This window comes from Zingiber officinale, chromosome 3A (assembly GCF_018446385.1).
Source record: "Zingiber officinale cultivar Zhangliang chromosome 3A, Zo_v1.1, whole genome shotgun sequence".
Taxonomy (NCBI): domain Eukaryota; kingdom Viridiplantae; phylum Streptophyta; class Magnoliopsida; order Zingiberales; family Zingiberaceae; genus Zingiber; species Zingiber officinale.
In genome coordinates, this window is record NC_055990.1 from 2124047 (window position 1) to 2139664 (window position 15618).

General features: G+C 35.2%; 1 pseudogene; it reads right to left on the minus strand.

Annotated features, from left to right (window-relative positions):
* Positions 1–3218: 3218 nt before the first annotated feature.
* On the minus strand, positions 3219–3377 carry LOC122054287 (annotated as a pseudogene).
* Positions 3378–15618: the final 12241 nt, after the last annotated feature.

Sequence of the window (15618 nt, forward strand, 5' to 3'; positions counted from 1 at the left end):
AAACGACGTTAAATAAATTACGGACATCATTTTGTATCGTTCAAATATATTATTATTATTATTTTTATTATTATGAAAATATCCTCTTTCTCAAGTATATAAGAACATTCATAGATAGGAGTCATAGGACGTATAATCAAAAGATTTTAGATTTCTAAATTATTTATTATATGTACTTCTCGAGTTACTTAGTAGCCGATGAAAAAATTTTGTAGAACCGGATCAGTCATCTCCAGGATTAGTTAATGAGGCTAATTAGATTTATCTTTTTTTTTAAAAAAAAAACATCTACAATAGGCCCCCGGGGCTATGGTTCAACAGCAAGGTATTTAGATTATTATCCAGGTACTCGTAGTTCAATCTCTAACTATAACGAATTTGTATGAATTTTTTCTCAAAATAAGACACGCAACCAAAGGATGCTCAGCTTCTTGGAAAAATTCCATGAGTTGGGTCGGTCACCCCCAGGGCTAGTCAAAAAATTTAATTGGGTTTATCATTAAGAGCATCCACAATAGTCCCGTGGCTATGGTATCGCGGTAAAATATCCAAGTTGTCAGCCAGACATCCGTATTTCGATCTTCAGCTATGATATATTTGTAGTAAAATTTTCTCCAATTGGAGCGTGCAACTAAAGGATACTGAACTTCTGGGTTGTTTGCTGTGCGTATTTTCCGATTTACCTTGGTAGGCAGTGGAAAAATTCTGTGGGGCCGGACCGATCACCCCTAGGGTGTGTTTGGTTGGGTGTTATCATTGATAACCTTGGTTATCCATCCAAGGTTATCAACAAAAACCCTGTTTGGTTTAGGAAATCGATGATTCCTGAGTAATGTTCCATGTCCGACACGTCAGCAAAAGGGGCATGCAACCAGAAATCGGAAAACCTCAGAAAATTGAGGTTTTTCTTGATTCCGGGGTTATCGAATTTTTTTTTAGCCAAAATACCTTTGGATAAAAGAAAAATGTGAAAAAAATAAAATGTAAAGAAAAAAAATAGAAAATATAAAAAATAAAATAATTTTTTTTAAAAAACGTATTTTTTTAAAAAAAAATAAAAAATCATTAAAAAATAATAATAAAATAAAAAATGGTAAAAAAAAATAGAAAAAACATTAAAAAATTTATAAAAAATACAAAAAAATACAAAAATACAAAAAAACGTAAAAAAATTAAAAAAAAAGTAAAAAATAATAAAAAATGTTAAAAACATTAAAAAAATTTAAAAAAAAGAAAAATGTAAAAACCCTAAAAAATAAAAAAATAAAAAAAACTTAAAAAAACTTAAAAATTTAAAAACATAAAAAAAAACAAAATAAAAAAATATATCTTACTATTTTATTAAAAATCTTCCCCCTTTACTAACTAACTTTGGTGAAGCCTAAAATGAATTTACGTTACTATCCTTTTTTTCTATTCACACTAAAACTAATTCCAAGGTTTATTAATAATTTCACAAGCGAAACAATTAGTGATCTAGAGTTCGAGACTCAGCTACGATGTATTAGTATGAATTTTCTCATCATTAATTTTCTCTGGTTATTTTATATAAAAAAAATATAGTTCTCTTTAGTCCCACATCTTAGAATTGACAACACTATGATCAAAGAAGCTTCTATAAATATTTTAGGCTGACGATGTTAAAAAATATACTTTTCTTAGTTTTTTTTACTAAGATAAGTATAATATTAAATTAAAATAATTTTTTGCATAGGGAAGCCTGTTACAGTAGTTTATTGTTCACCCATGAACGTAAGGATGACACTAGAAAATCCGGATTCTCTAACGTCACCCATGAACGTAAGGATGACACTTGAAAATCCAAATAATTTGAATTTTTAAAGCCCCAAATAATTTATATATTATTATATTATACACGCAACGCGTGTGCATGATCACACTAGTAAAAATAAAAAAACATGAAAATATAGTAAAATATAATAGAGTTTAAATATTATTATTATTATTATTATGTATAGTTGGTTTTATAATTAAACTAGGTTATTCATTAATAAGGGTAATATAGTAAAATACTAAACTAGGTTATTCATTAAAATCTTTAAACAAACATGTTTTTGTTACATTACCTAGATTGAACCAAACAACATTTGGTTATATTTTATTCCCCATAACCTTGGTTATGTGATTACCTAGTAATCACATACCCAAGGTTATACATGATAACTTGAACCAAACACACCCCTAGGGCTAGTCAATGAGGCTAACTAATTTTATCAATTTTTTGTAAGAGAATCCACAATAAAAGTGTCATTTTTTTTTTTGCCACATAAGAGCATCCACACTAGCACCCGGGACTATGATGTAGCAGTATGACATTCAAGTTGTCAACTAGCATCCGCAGTTCAATCCCAGCTATGACAAATTTACAAAAAAATTTCCTCCAAATGGAACATACAACCAAAGGATGTTGGACTTCTGGACTATCCGTCGCAAGTGTTTTCCGATTTACCCTTATGGTGTGTGAGAAAATTTCGTAGGGCCAGACTAATCACCCCAGAGCTAGCTAGGTTTATCATTTAAAAAAAACATCCACAATAGGAGATATTTGAAAGGGATATTTCTCTAAATATCTTCAATCCCAAATATCCTCCATTGGAAGGGGATATTGTGGAGGAGATTTAAAATCAAGGCATTTCTCTATCTTTATTTTTTTAAAAATAATTAAAAACATATATTTAATGGTAGAATTTGGAATATTTGATAGTGGGATATTTAATAAGTGGACCCATAAATATTTGGGTGATGAAATATTTGATTATGGGAATTCGGATATTTAAAGAATGAAATATTTGATGCTAATGAAGGGAATAAATATCATGCCATTAATTGTTATTATTAGTTGTCATCAAACTCCCGAGTTTTTATTTGCTAACAAATAAACTACTAGCTAATGCGGAAAACATGCAATTAGGAGGTCTTCAGGTTATGCCGCTGCAGTCCGAGTCTACTCAAGGGGTCAAGGCCTCTCGAAATCTAGACCTCATCTCCTGTAACAATTTTGAAACTGTAAGTCTAGCGATCGTGCACATGCGTTGCGTGAGCTAGGCCTCTTATATCAAGCGGGGCATTGCAGGCCAAGATATGAGGGAAGAAGAATTGACCTATAAAAAATAGTTTTAATTTTTGAGGATTGCTCCTACTTTTATTTTTTGTAGTGGGGCAGAACTCTAATATTAGGACAACTACCCCACCAAAGCCATGGCTCCGCCTCTGGTTACATGTGTAATATAATACATGAATGTGTGCAGGTAACGACTCTCATTCATAAAAAATTAATTTAATTTTTATATCAGATATTAAACTAGTAAGAAGAAATACTACACTTAATCTTAGCCAAAATGCCGCTCATAAATTGGGTAAGGGTGTGTGCTAGGGTGACATTTGAGAATCCCAAATGCAGTTTATGGTAACAAACACCCCTTATAAAAAATTAATTTAATATCATATTTGATCTTGGCCAAAAAGCTGAAAAAAATATACTTTCTAACATCGCCAACTCAGGATATTTATCGAAGCTTCTTTGCTCGCAGTATTGCCAATTCTAAGATGTGGGAGTAAAGAGAATTCTAGATTTTTAATTGATTAATGAGAAAAAAATATCAATAATATGTCATAGCTGATTCTCGAACTCTAGATCCCTAATTGATTAATAAGAAAAATTTTCAATAATACGCCGCAACTGAGTCTCGAACTCTAAATCACTGATTGATGCATTTTTGGAAATTACTAATAATCCTTAAAATTATTTTCGGTATGAATAGAAAAAAAAGACATTAACATAATTTCATTTTGTACTTCACTAAAAATTAGTTAGTAAAAGAAACAGATTCTTAATAAAATAGTAAGACGTGTACTCAGAGGAAAACATGAGTTGAATACTTCTTCTTCCTTTAGGCTCAATTATCCTATAAGCATGTCTACTTATCATGATCTATTCATAACATAAGCTTATTGAATAACATGCCGACTAAGACTAGCATGATGTCATGTAAAAAGTAGTATGTACCTAAACTTATTAGTTTGCATAACATGAGTATATCTAGCATGTACATAAACATACTCAGACCATGACACAAACACAAACATAAACTCACTAATTTACAAAACTAGCATGAATATATCCATAGCATGTCATGCTCATACTCATACATATATCATGAGCCTAATATAAACATAGCATAACATGAACATGAATATAGCATATCATGAAGATAACATAAACATATACTAAGGGCTTCTGCAGTCATAAACCTCTTAAAGAGGTTTATGTTCTGCCACATCATTATCACATCAAAAGTTAAAAACCTTACTTCTTTTAAAAACCACTCTCTATTATCATAAAACATCTCTCTTTTAAAAACTCCACTTCTTTTAAAATTCTCTCTCTATCTTCTTTTCACTATTTTTTTTATAAACCTGGTCCCAAGATTTTGATACAGGTTTATAAAAAAAACTATAAACCCCACCTATGTAGTGGGGGAGGGGTTTATATTGAGAGATTTATAACATAAATTGCATGTTATAAATCTCCCACCGCAGATGCCCTAATGTGGGCATAACATATCATATTGTGATCCTAAACATAAACCTATCAAACCTGAACATGTACATAGAATAACAATCTAGCATAGACATAATTTTAGCATAATATGATCTGACGTATTCACCGGCATGTGTTCCCGAATCATACCACTGCCCCATTCATAAATACATGACTTCTAGCATACATGATCTAGCGTGTTCACCGGGCATGGGTCCCCAGATTATGCCACCGTCCCATTTATGAATGCAGGGTTTCTAGTACACATGATATGACGTGTTCACCAGACGTAGGTGTAAGTACCCGTAGTAGTTTTGATTTGATCAACCAAGTCAAGTTAGATTCTGTTGTTTTTGATCCTTATGTCTAAATGTGCAAGAACTTAGGAGCACAAGAAGTCGAGCGAAAGATGCAGATGTGAGAAGGATGACACTGGAAAGAGTCGATAGGCTCGGTGCACCGAGGGATGAGGAGGTGCGGAAGAATACACTGAAGGATGAGAAGAAAGTGCGCGATATTTTTTGAGAGACGAGAATCAGGAGTGGAAGATTGCTCGAGGAGAAGACCAGAAGATGGGTTCGAGTGAGCCCAATTTTGGATCACCGAGATCACCCAAGCAATCGGAGAAGGCACCGAACGGTCAGCACAAGGTTGACCGATCCGACCACCCGGACAAGATGGTTCAAGCGCTCGGACTACTTTAGTACCGAAAGGGCACCTCAACACAGTGGATCAACTTTGGGTCCACGTCAGCAAGGGTTCGACTGCCTGGAGCGAGTCTAGGCACCCGAAAGTGGATAAAACTTTATCACTTGGTCGTTGCGTAGTTGTTGCATGGAGATAGAGTTTTGCCATGCCGGGGGTACCTAGAGAAGGTCTGGGCACACGAATCGTTCCATGTTGGCAAATTGTTAGATTCGACCAGCAGGCTATAAATAGAGCTCTAGTCTCAGCAGTTTGAGACAACACACATCTGCACTTCAAATTTCATTATGCTTCTCATTTCCGAGCTTTATTTTCATGTATGAGACTTTTCTGTCTTCGATGTTTTGTTCGAGAAGGAGATCTTTATAGTGATTCTACTTTCCTTGGAGTAACAATCTTCTGATTACAAACCAAGTAAATGTGTTTGTCTCGTACTCTTCTTATTTCTATTATCTTTTTGTTAAGTGTGTAATTGTTTAAGCCCAATAATTTAAGAAAGGTATGAGATTTTCTTTTCAGGACAATTCACTCCCCTCTTGCTTGTTAGGATGTATACTAAAAATCTAGCTTTTTGTATGATTATTTTGAAATGAGAATCACATTGCTCAAATTTCTGCATTTAGTTAAATGCAGTTGTCCATTTAATTTATATTGTAGATAACATGGTGTGTGGTGTCACACAGAAGATAATGTTATCAGTTCCTTATAAATTATAAATAGTAGCTCACAACCAATATGGATTGGAACAAACCATTGGAATGGTTGTAGTGTGATTTGGTATTAGTTTATCTTGACTATAAAATTACATTAGTACACTATGTGTGTATTGAGTAAGACCATTTGAGGTTGTTTCTTTTTATACTGACGACATAAAGGAACAAAACCTTTGTTATTATGGATGTGCATACTCTTAATCTCGATATAATAACAAACACATATACTTAGTATTTATTTCTTTAATTTATCAAAGGGTGAGGTTTATTCAGTTAAATCAATAAGTCCGATAAGTTGGGAAATAATATTATTTATATGGTATGTTGTTGATTATAAAAAGAAACTATGTCCTAGTAATCTAGGTTGATGATGTCCCCTTGAGGAGCTCATAAGGATTATCATGTAAACCTTACAGGTAGACTTAATCCGACATGATAATAAGGTTAAGTGGTACTACTCTTGGAGCTAGATGTTAATTAAGTGAGCTGTCAGTAACTCATTTAATTAATGGACATACAATATCTTAAACACAGGGAGACTAACACACTCATGATAAGAAGGAGCATATATTGTAATATGAGATTGGTGCGGTAGTTCAATAATAACTCTTTAGTGATATGAGTTATTATTGATGAACTTGAGTTGCGTGTTTAGGTCGAACACAGGAAGCTCAAGTCCATCAGGAGGCCAAAACCAATTCCTCCTCTCGGTCCCTGTTGTAGCATTTATAAAGCCTTGTATTCACCCGTTTTGGTTTTGCTTCCTATCCAAGAAAAAGGCCGGCCACATCCTTGCTTGGTGGTCAAGCAAGGGGCCAACCAAGCCTTGCTTCCTACCCAAGAAAGAGGTCGGCCAAGCCTTGCTTAGTGCCTAAGCAAGGGTGCGACCAAACCAAAAGGAAAAGAAAAGAAAAAAAAGGGAGATTTTTTCTCAACAGAATTAGAAATTTTTCTAAAAAGAATTACGTTGATTGTTTCTTAAATTTTTTCTAAAAAGAATTATATTAATTCTTTCTTAAGAAATTTTTCTAAAAAGAATTATGTTAATTCTTTCTTAGAGATTTTTCTAAAAAGAATTATGTTGATTCTTTCTTAGAAATTTTCTAAAAAGAATTATACTAATTCTTTCTTAAGAATTTTTTCTAAAAAGAATTATGTTAATTCTTTTTTAGAGATTTTTTCTAAATAAAAATCTATTACCTTTTCTCCTTTTTTTTATCTGGTGCAAAGGGTTATAAAAGGAGAGGAGATTGTGCCACAACAATCAACAATTCAATTAAGAATTGATAAATTTCTCTCCACAACTAAAAACCCTCTCATTTCCCTTAAGGTCAGCACCCCATTCTTTCTTTTCTTTCCTCTAGGGTCGACACCCCACTTCTTTTCTTCCCTCTTGGGTCGGCGCCCCATCTTCTCTTGGTGGTCGAAACTTGGAGGAAAAGAAACGAAGAGACGAACCACCTTGGTGGCCGACGGTTTGGAGGAGAAGAAGAAGAAGGAGGCGTTCTTTTCTTTACGTCTTTTAGTGGTAGGCGGCTTGGAAACAAAAATGGTTCGGGTGTTTTTGTCTTGGTAAATCGTCGCCAACACGACGTCCAAGAAGAGGAGAGGAATATGACAGAAGATCAAGAGGTCTTTGTCTATGAAGAAAGGTACAACTAGTTATTTATTCCACAGTACAACTAGTTTTGTTTTCTTTATATGGATCTTGAAATACCAACACAAGAGGCTAGTGATTTCGTGTTTTCATTTTTGTGCTTCGATTTGTATTTCGATCTTGTGTTTTGATTGAGGTCTCTGTAGTTAAACCTAATGTTACTGTGAGAAGTTTAAATATTTAATTTCTTTGAAAGACTTTGTCTAGGAAGTAGTGGATGATCTCATAACCAAGAAGGCCTAGTGCCTCGCCTAGGACTTGGAAGCCGTTCCTTGAAATAAATATTTAATCAACTTCTGTAATATGGTTTAACTTCAGAAGAACACAAGGGTTGAACTTGGAGTAAAAAATGTCAAGTTTTGTTTCCAATCCAGGTTTAACTTTGAAGAATGAACTTGGAGTAAAAATGTTAAGTTTCGTTTCCAATCCAAATTTAACTTCTGAAGAGCACATGGGTTGATAGAAAAAGTTCTGTGCTTATATAAATTTTTTTGTACAGGAGAAATAGAACGGTATTCCAAGTAGCACCCAACAAGTGGTATCAGAGCCAAGTTTCTGCCTCTGTGTGTTTGATTTTTGGTTAAATTATGCACTACTCATACATAAGTTTAGGCCGGATAATAGTAGGATATGCTAGATAGATTAACTCTGTGGTTGCAGGCATCCTAGATCCAACTATTATTGCTTTTGTGTGCTTGTGTATGATTTGAACCCTCGGGCATGTCGAGGTTGTTATGCGTGTATGATTGTAATAATTAAATATGGCCGGTTGCCATATTATTATAATTGTTGTTTTACATTCTATTTGATCTAGATTACATGTACATTCCCTTGTGGAATATACGATCGATAAATGTAAACTTTTATTTTTGTTGCGGCTTGTATCCTTGCTATGCGTGGTGCTATTTTGAGGACCAGAGGTGCGACGGAGAAGAAAGTGAGATAGACGCGACGACTTGATCCATTGGCAGCATACGCGACGGCTTGATCCATTGGTAGCATATTGGAGGATAACGTTGGATGAGACCATAATAGTTGGAAATTTTATTTTCATATTTATTGCCTTTATATGCTATTTCATGTGCTATGTGTTGTGATGTATGCTGTGATGTACGTGTATGATTAAAATTCCTCGATTTTAAATAACTAAGTGGGAGAGGGTTTATTTAATTAAATTCCACGGTCTCCATTACTGGTTTGTAAGTGATGCATTCAAACTTGCGCGTTGGCTCTGAGTGTCTTCCTCCACATTGGATGAGTTTGTTTGCGGATCACTAGATCAAACTTCCTTTATGGATGATTGTAAGAAATTATTTAGGTTTGTGTGATCTTCTTCCGTGCCTGGACTAACTCTTTTTTACAAGAAAAGAAGTTACTTGAAAAAGAGAGTCTGGGCACCCAAAGCTGGTCTGGGCGCCCGGACCAGCCTCACCCGGGCAACCTGGCCAGGCACCCGGAGCTCGTCTAGGTGGCCCCTGGCCGAACTTGAAATTTCATCCTCAAAGCTGAGTTGGAGCACGACGACTTGCTGAACCCACGCCAACGATCCAAGCATTCGAAGGGGATCTGAGCTCTCGGAAGTGAATAAGCTTGACAGATTACGTTTTGACAAGAGATCATCACGTCAACAATTGTCCAAGCGCCTATAATGAACCTATATAAAGGCCTTCGACTAGCAGCTTTAGAAAAACATCTGAATTGTAGTATGGCGCGTTCACCAAGCGTATGTTCCCGAATCATACCACCATCCCATTCATGAATGCGTGGTTTCTAGCACACATGATCTGGCATGTTCACCGGGTGTAGGTTCTCGGATCATACCACCGTCTCATTCATGAATATGTAGTTCAAGCATACATGATTTGCCGTTTTCATTGGGCATAGGTTCTGGGATCATGCCATCATCCCATTCATGAATACGTGGTTTTAAGTATACATGATCTGACGTGTTCACCGGGCGTAGGTTCCCGGATCATGCCACCATTCCATTCATGAATATGTGTTTTCAAGCATACATGATCTGGTTTGTTCATCGGGCATAGGTTCCCGGATCATACCACCGTCCCATTCATGAATACGTGGTTTCAAGTATACATGATCTGGCGGTCATCGGGTGTAGGTTTCTAGGATCATACCACTGTCTTATTCATGTATCCAAAAAATAAAATGATGATTAACCAGGTTGGGTAATGTCGAGCCTGGGATGACCAGCCCGGTGCCACGGAAATTTTCCATCGGCTACCGGGATAAATCGAGAAGCGCTAGCATCCTTTAGTTATGTACTCCATTTGAAAGAAAAACTCATTCATGTATCCAAGTAACATATCTATATGGTTATCAAAACATTGTTATTAACACAAAAATTTAAAAACAACTAACCCTATCAAAACGTCATACAATATAAAATTATCAATAACATGGGCTATAACTTAACACGTTACATCCTAAATTCCAAAACTATTATAACCTTAATGAGTTAATAAGGTTACTGATTTCTTATCCTCATAACATGATGCAAACCGAGGCTAAGTTATAACTTGTGATATCAATAAAGAAATCATAGCAACAACCTTTTCCATGTAAGGTCATCCAGAACATGATATATACTTAACTTGTTAAAATCCTAATAATCCAAAACCCACATCACGTTGATGAGTTGTTTAAGGTTACTGATTTCCTAATAGTTAACACAAACCGAAACTAAATTATTTTAGGTTATCTAAACATGGCTAGCTCGTTAGCATTTTAAAAAGTTACAATCAATAATCTTACTACATAAAATATGAAGATTCCTAAATATTTCCATATTGTTTAAAGGACATTAAATTCTAATAAAACATCTTAAAGTGCTCTCTATACATTAATTTTGAGAACTATAATCATAGGAACTAATGTATGGATCAATAAGATGAAGGAACTATCTTAAACATTAAAACCACAACAGTGATCTGATTTTATAATATATGAAGAATCTTAAACGTTATCAACAGTAGTGAAATGACTTAAATTCAAATTAAATCACCTAAGATGTTCTCTTTATCTATCCATTAGTTTTACTAGGGATGACAATAGGACGAGACGGGGGCGGAGGCGGGACGGGGACGGATTTGTCATTTTCATCCTCACCCCGTTCTCATTTTTTTGAATTCGGGGATTCTCCGAACTCAAACCCACGGGGATCAAATCCCCATCCCCATCCCCGCCCCCATCCCCACCTCATTCTCAAATTTAATTTATATTATTATTATTATTTAATAATAATTATTAATGATAATATTAATATTAATATTAATAATATTATTAATAATAATATTTTCAAAAAATTTAATATTAATATTAACACTATTATTAATATTTTTTTTAAAAATCATATTATTATTTATTAATAATAATAATAATAATATTTGGGACAGGTTCGAGGATGAGGATAGTATTCCCATACCCACCCTGAACCCGTCCCATCCTCGAAAAATTGAGAATCTTTATCTCCATTTTAAATTTTTCTCGCGGGACCCAAATCCACAGAGAAAATTACTATCCCTAAGTTCTACATATTATAGAAGGAACTAATGCAACAAGAAATTATAGAACATGCCTTAACTTAACTCTGCTGAAACCCTCTCCCTCTCTTCCCATTCAAGGCCTAAGACCGGCAACTCTTCCCTCCTCTCCTGTTAGGACGGGTGGGATGGTTAGATAGGGTCGGTAGTGGGGTGAGGGACAAAGAGAGGGTTCTCCAAAATTCCCTCTCCGAATTTTTTCTAAAAGGTTATATAAATCTTGGTTGAGCCAAGTCTATCGTATAATTAATTTCATACCAATCTTTTCACAATTAATTTATAAAAGATTATCAGGATTCGAATTTCTCTATAAAAATCACAAATAAAAATCTTACTAAAATACAAATAAGACTTCTTAATTTATACCTTAAATAAATTTGCTACACAATATATGTTTTCTTTATATGCCTTATCCTTATCTTGTACTTATCCTTTCCTTGTACAAGATAAATATGACATTTGGATGCCAATTATATTTTCTTTTATAATCATAAAATATATTAGAATCATTATTGCTAATAATATTCAGTAAACAAATAATTATGTTTTATTAGTATAATGGGGTTGGCAAGAGGGAAGTGAATTACCTAAAAAAATAACCTCTTCTTCTTCTTTTGATTTGATTAGCAGTAAAATTAAAATCATAATTAAAAAATAATTTAAAAAAAGTAGGTAAAAGGCCAGCGGTTTACTTAGTTATAACCTAAATGGTTGTTAATCCAAGGCATTAAAAAGCATTAGAAGATCTCCTTAGTTGAAAGTGGAGAAGACTTTTACACACGTTGACAACTTAGAAATGATTAGAAAAGTTAATACAGAAGTTATTGAATATTTTCTAGGTCCAGGGGTCTTTTTATAACTCCTAGAAAATTCTATCCGAGGCTGGAAGACACCTCCAAGATGGTCCAAGGCGCCTTCCATCATATAAGTTTTATCTGTGCGAAAATAAAACTCTATCTTCGCTAACGGTTACTGTTCGCCCAGTCTAAGATGCCTCCAAGGGGTTGAAGGAGCCTTTCACTAAAAAGATGCAAGGGCGCCTCCAACATCATTGGAGGCACCTCCAACAGCTCTGCAACTCCTCGTTTGCTCTTTCGCTTCTCCGATTACCTAGGTGATTTCGTCCATTCGAACTTGGGTTCACCTGGACCTATCTTCCGGTCTTCTCCTGCTTCCTCCTAGGCTTCTCATCCCTCGAACACCAAGCACATCATTCTCATTCACCGGTGTACTCTTCCACAGCATCTCATCCCTTGGATGTACCGAGCTCGTCGACTTCTTTTCCGTGCCATTCTTCTTGCTAGTTACGTCTTCCACTAGACTTCTTGTGTTCCTAAGCTCCTTCACACTTAGATACAAGAATCAAATACATGAGACCTAACTTAACTTGGTTGATCATATTAAAATTACCATGGAATACTTACAATCTTTCCCTTTTTGATGTGAAACAACCCAAGTTAAAGTTAGGGTAAAATAAAAAATAATAACATGAATATGTAAAGAAGTTGCAATACATTGATTTTTTTTTAGGACATTAAAAAAATGTCCTTACCCCTTAACTTGTACATATTTCTCCCCATTTGATCACTTCAAAAAAAAAATTTAGAAAAAAAATAACATTTCTATTTTTCTAGGGGCACATAACAATAATTATCAGTAAGCTAATATTTGTTAGAAATAATTTGTAAAACTATTCTATTTTATTAATTAATCTTCTATTTTGATAAAAATAATGTTAACTTATAAAAATAATGTTAACTTATAGGTTTTGAAAAATACTCAATAATTTTGTCAACCACAATCAGATAATGTTAGAATAGTGTAAAAATTTACACAAAGAAATATTTTATATTTAAAAAGAAATAAATTATTTCAGTAAAAAACTAATTTTCAAAAATAAATCTTTAATTTTTTTTTCAATTCTAAAAATTTTATTAATTTTCCTGGATGTGGAAAATATATTGTTTAATACTAGAAAAATTAAATCTCTTGAATATTTATTTTCCTAAATTTTTAATATTAAAAATTAACATTTTAGAAAATAATTCTTAATAATTCAGATAAAATTAAAAAAATGTCAAAATTTTTTTATTATAATAAAAAATATTATATTTTATTACAGAAAAATAAAAGTTTCAAAACTATGTTTATAGAGTATTTTTAATTTTTAAAATACCATTCTCGTAAAAAATCATAGAAAATATTTTAATAAAAAAGAATATTTCAAAAATTTTATCTTTTAGATTAAATATAATATAGAAAAAATTTCCAAAATACTAACAGTAGGCATTTAAATAATTTGGTTAAACAATGTGGAAGAGAAAATAAATTAAAATTTAAAGCATACATAAGATTAAAATTATAATAGGCATGATTTGAGAATCTAATATAAATTATTTTCTACTAGGTTAATAAAAAAATTTGATGAAACATAATGTTTAAGGATTTTTTTAATTTATCGATGATGATTTCTTATATACCAATTGACTCTACCACAATTTCTTGTTGGATATTGGGGCCTTAAATGAACCAAAATAATTTTGAGGAAGAAAGCCATCAATTGTTGAAAGTCGTAATTGACTTCAAAATTGAAATCTACGATTCGCGTAGGTAGATTTAGACTATTAATTTGCTCAAAACCGATTAAGGGTGAATGAGAAATTAATGTTTAAAATCGGCCCAAAATAACATTTATTATTCATTAATAAAGTGCATGGGAGAATAGTCCCACATCGGAAATTGTCGATGTGTGTTCTCTACTTATTAATGAAGATGTGTTAATAGAGTTAACACAAAAATAAAAGGACAGGTGCTCCCTTAGCCCAGGGCGAGCAGGTGCTCGCACCTGTAAGCCCGCCACGTGCGCAATGGGCGCTTTGTAGGCGCACTTTGCACTTTGCACTTCGCGAGGAGCATTAAAGAGTTTAAATTTATGCTCCAGGTGACATTGCAGTGCCTACGTGGCACTCGGGTGACGTGTCAGGCTCGTACCTGACGTGGCAGTACCTATGCGGCATCCGGCAAAGGGAGATGACTGGACAGTTGACTTAGGGAATGGATGGCTACCGTTGATCAAATAGGTATGATGGATCGCTTGTGATGCGATCTAGAGCGTTGGATCGCAAAGAGTAACGATCTGACGGCTTGGGATGAGACTTGATCTGAGGCATCGAATCAATGGATCCAGATCCGATGGCCGATGACAATAGGTGGGATCTGAGAGTCACAATTCCTCAGATCTGATGTATGAGATTGAAGTGGGCTTGGTGAAGGGTTACAACCCTTCAGAATGGATGATCTAGATCGATCCAGCCCAAGGAACACATCCACTCACCCAAAGGACACTCAACCTCTTCTTTCAGTATAAATAGAACCCTCCAGATGATGGAATTTTCACTTAATCCTCTCTTCTCTTCCTCAAGCATTCATCTCATCTTGTGCATTCAAGAGAGAGTCCCCAGGGCGTAGCACAGATGGGGAGTGCATGGTTCTGTGACTGAAAGGTCCAGGGGTCGATCCCCGGGGTGTCACTGCCTGGGGTTAACGTCTCCGCCATGCACTTTCCACCTGTGTACTTGCATTTACTTCCCTCCATATCCGTGGGACCGGCTCTGGGGGGCCGCTGATGTGGCGGTTCCACATTTTTTTTTTGTGCATTCAAGAGTCCAAGAAGTCTACTAGAAGGTTCCCTGGTCTCGGAAGTCGGAGTGCTACGATTCCGAGATGTTCGTCGTCGTTGTATCTGTTGGTGCGGGTAGCACTAACGGTCTAACCTAGGTTTTGATGAATGACAAATAGGTCAAGTTAGTTTTGTTGTTGTCTGACACTTTGATCGAGTGTGCAGGAGAAGTCCAGACAGGTCGACGGGCTGACCGGATGTCTGGCACGAAGTCCAGCTAGGTCGACGGGCTGACCGGATAGCTGGCGAGAAGTCCAAGCGGGTCGACGGGCTGACCGGACGCTTGGCAAGAAGTCCAGGTAGGTCGACGGGCTGACCGGATAGCTGGCGAAAGGTCCAGACGGGTCGAAGGGCTGACCGGACGTCTGGCAGGTAAGTAAGGTAAGTCACTGGAGGGGAGTGACTGCGAGGACGCGTTCCCAGGAAGGGAACATTAGGCGTCGATCAGGCTTAAATCCATTTCGGATGTCTAAGTCGAGATCGTGACTAGATTCCGGTCTCGGAAAGACGGAATCTAAGTCATACTCTTTTCTTGTTAAATCATATTACTTTAGTTGTGCTAACAATCTATTTTGCAGAATATATATTTACCTCGGACTAACACTATTTTACAGGAAAGGAAGTTTCTGGAAATAGGAGGTCCGGGCGCCCGGAGGTGAATTTTATCCAGGCCGAGTCGTCGCCACGTGGAGTTCACTGATTAGACCTGCCACGTCGCACCAGGGCGCCCGGAAGGGATCCAG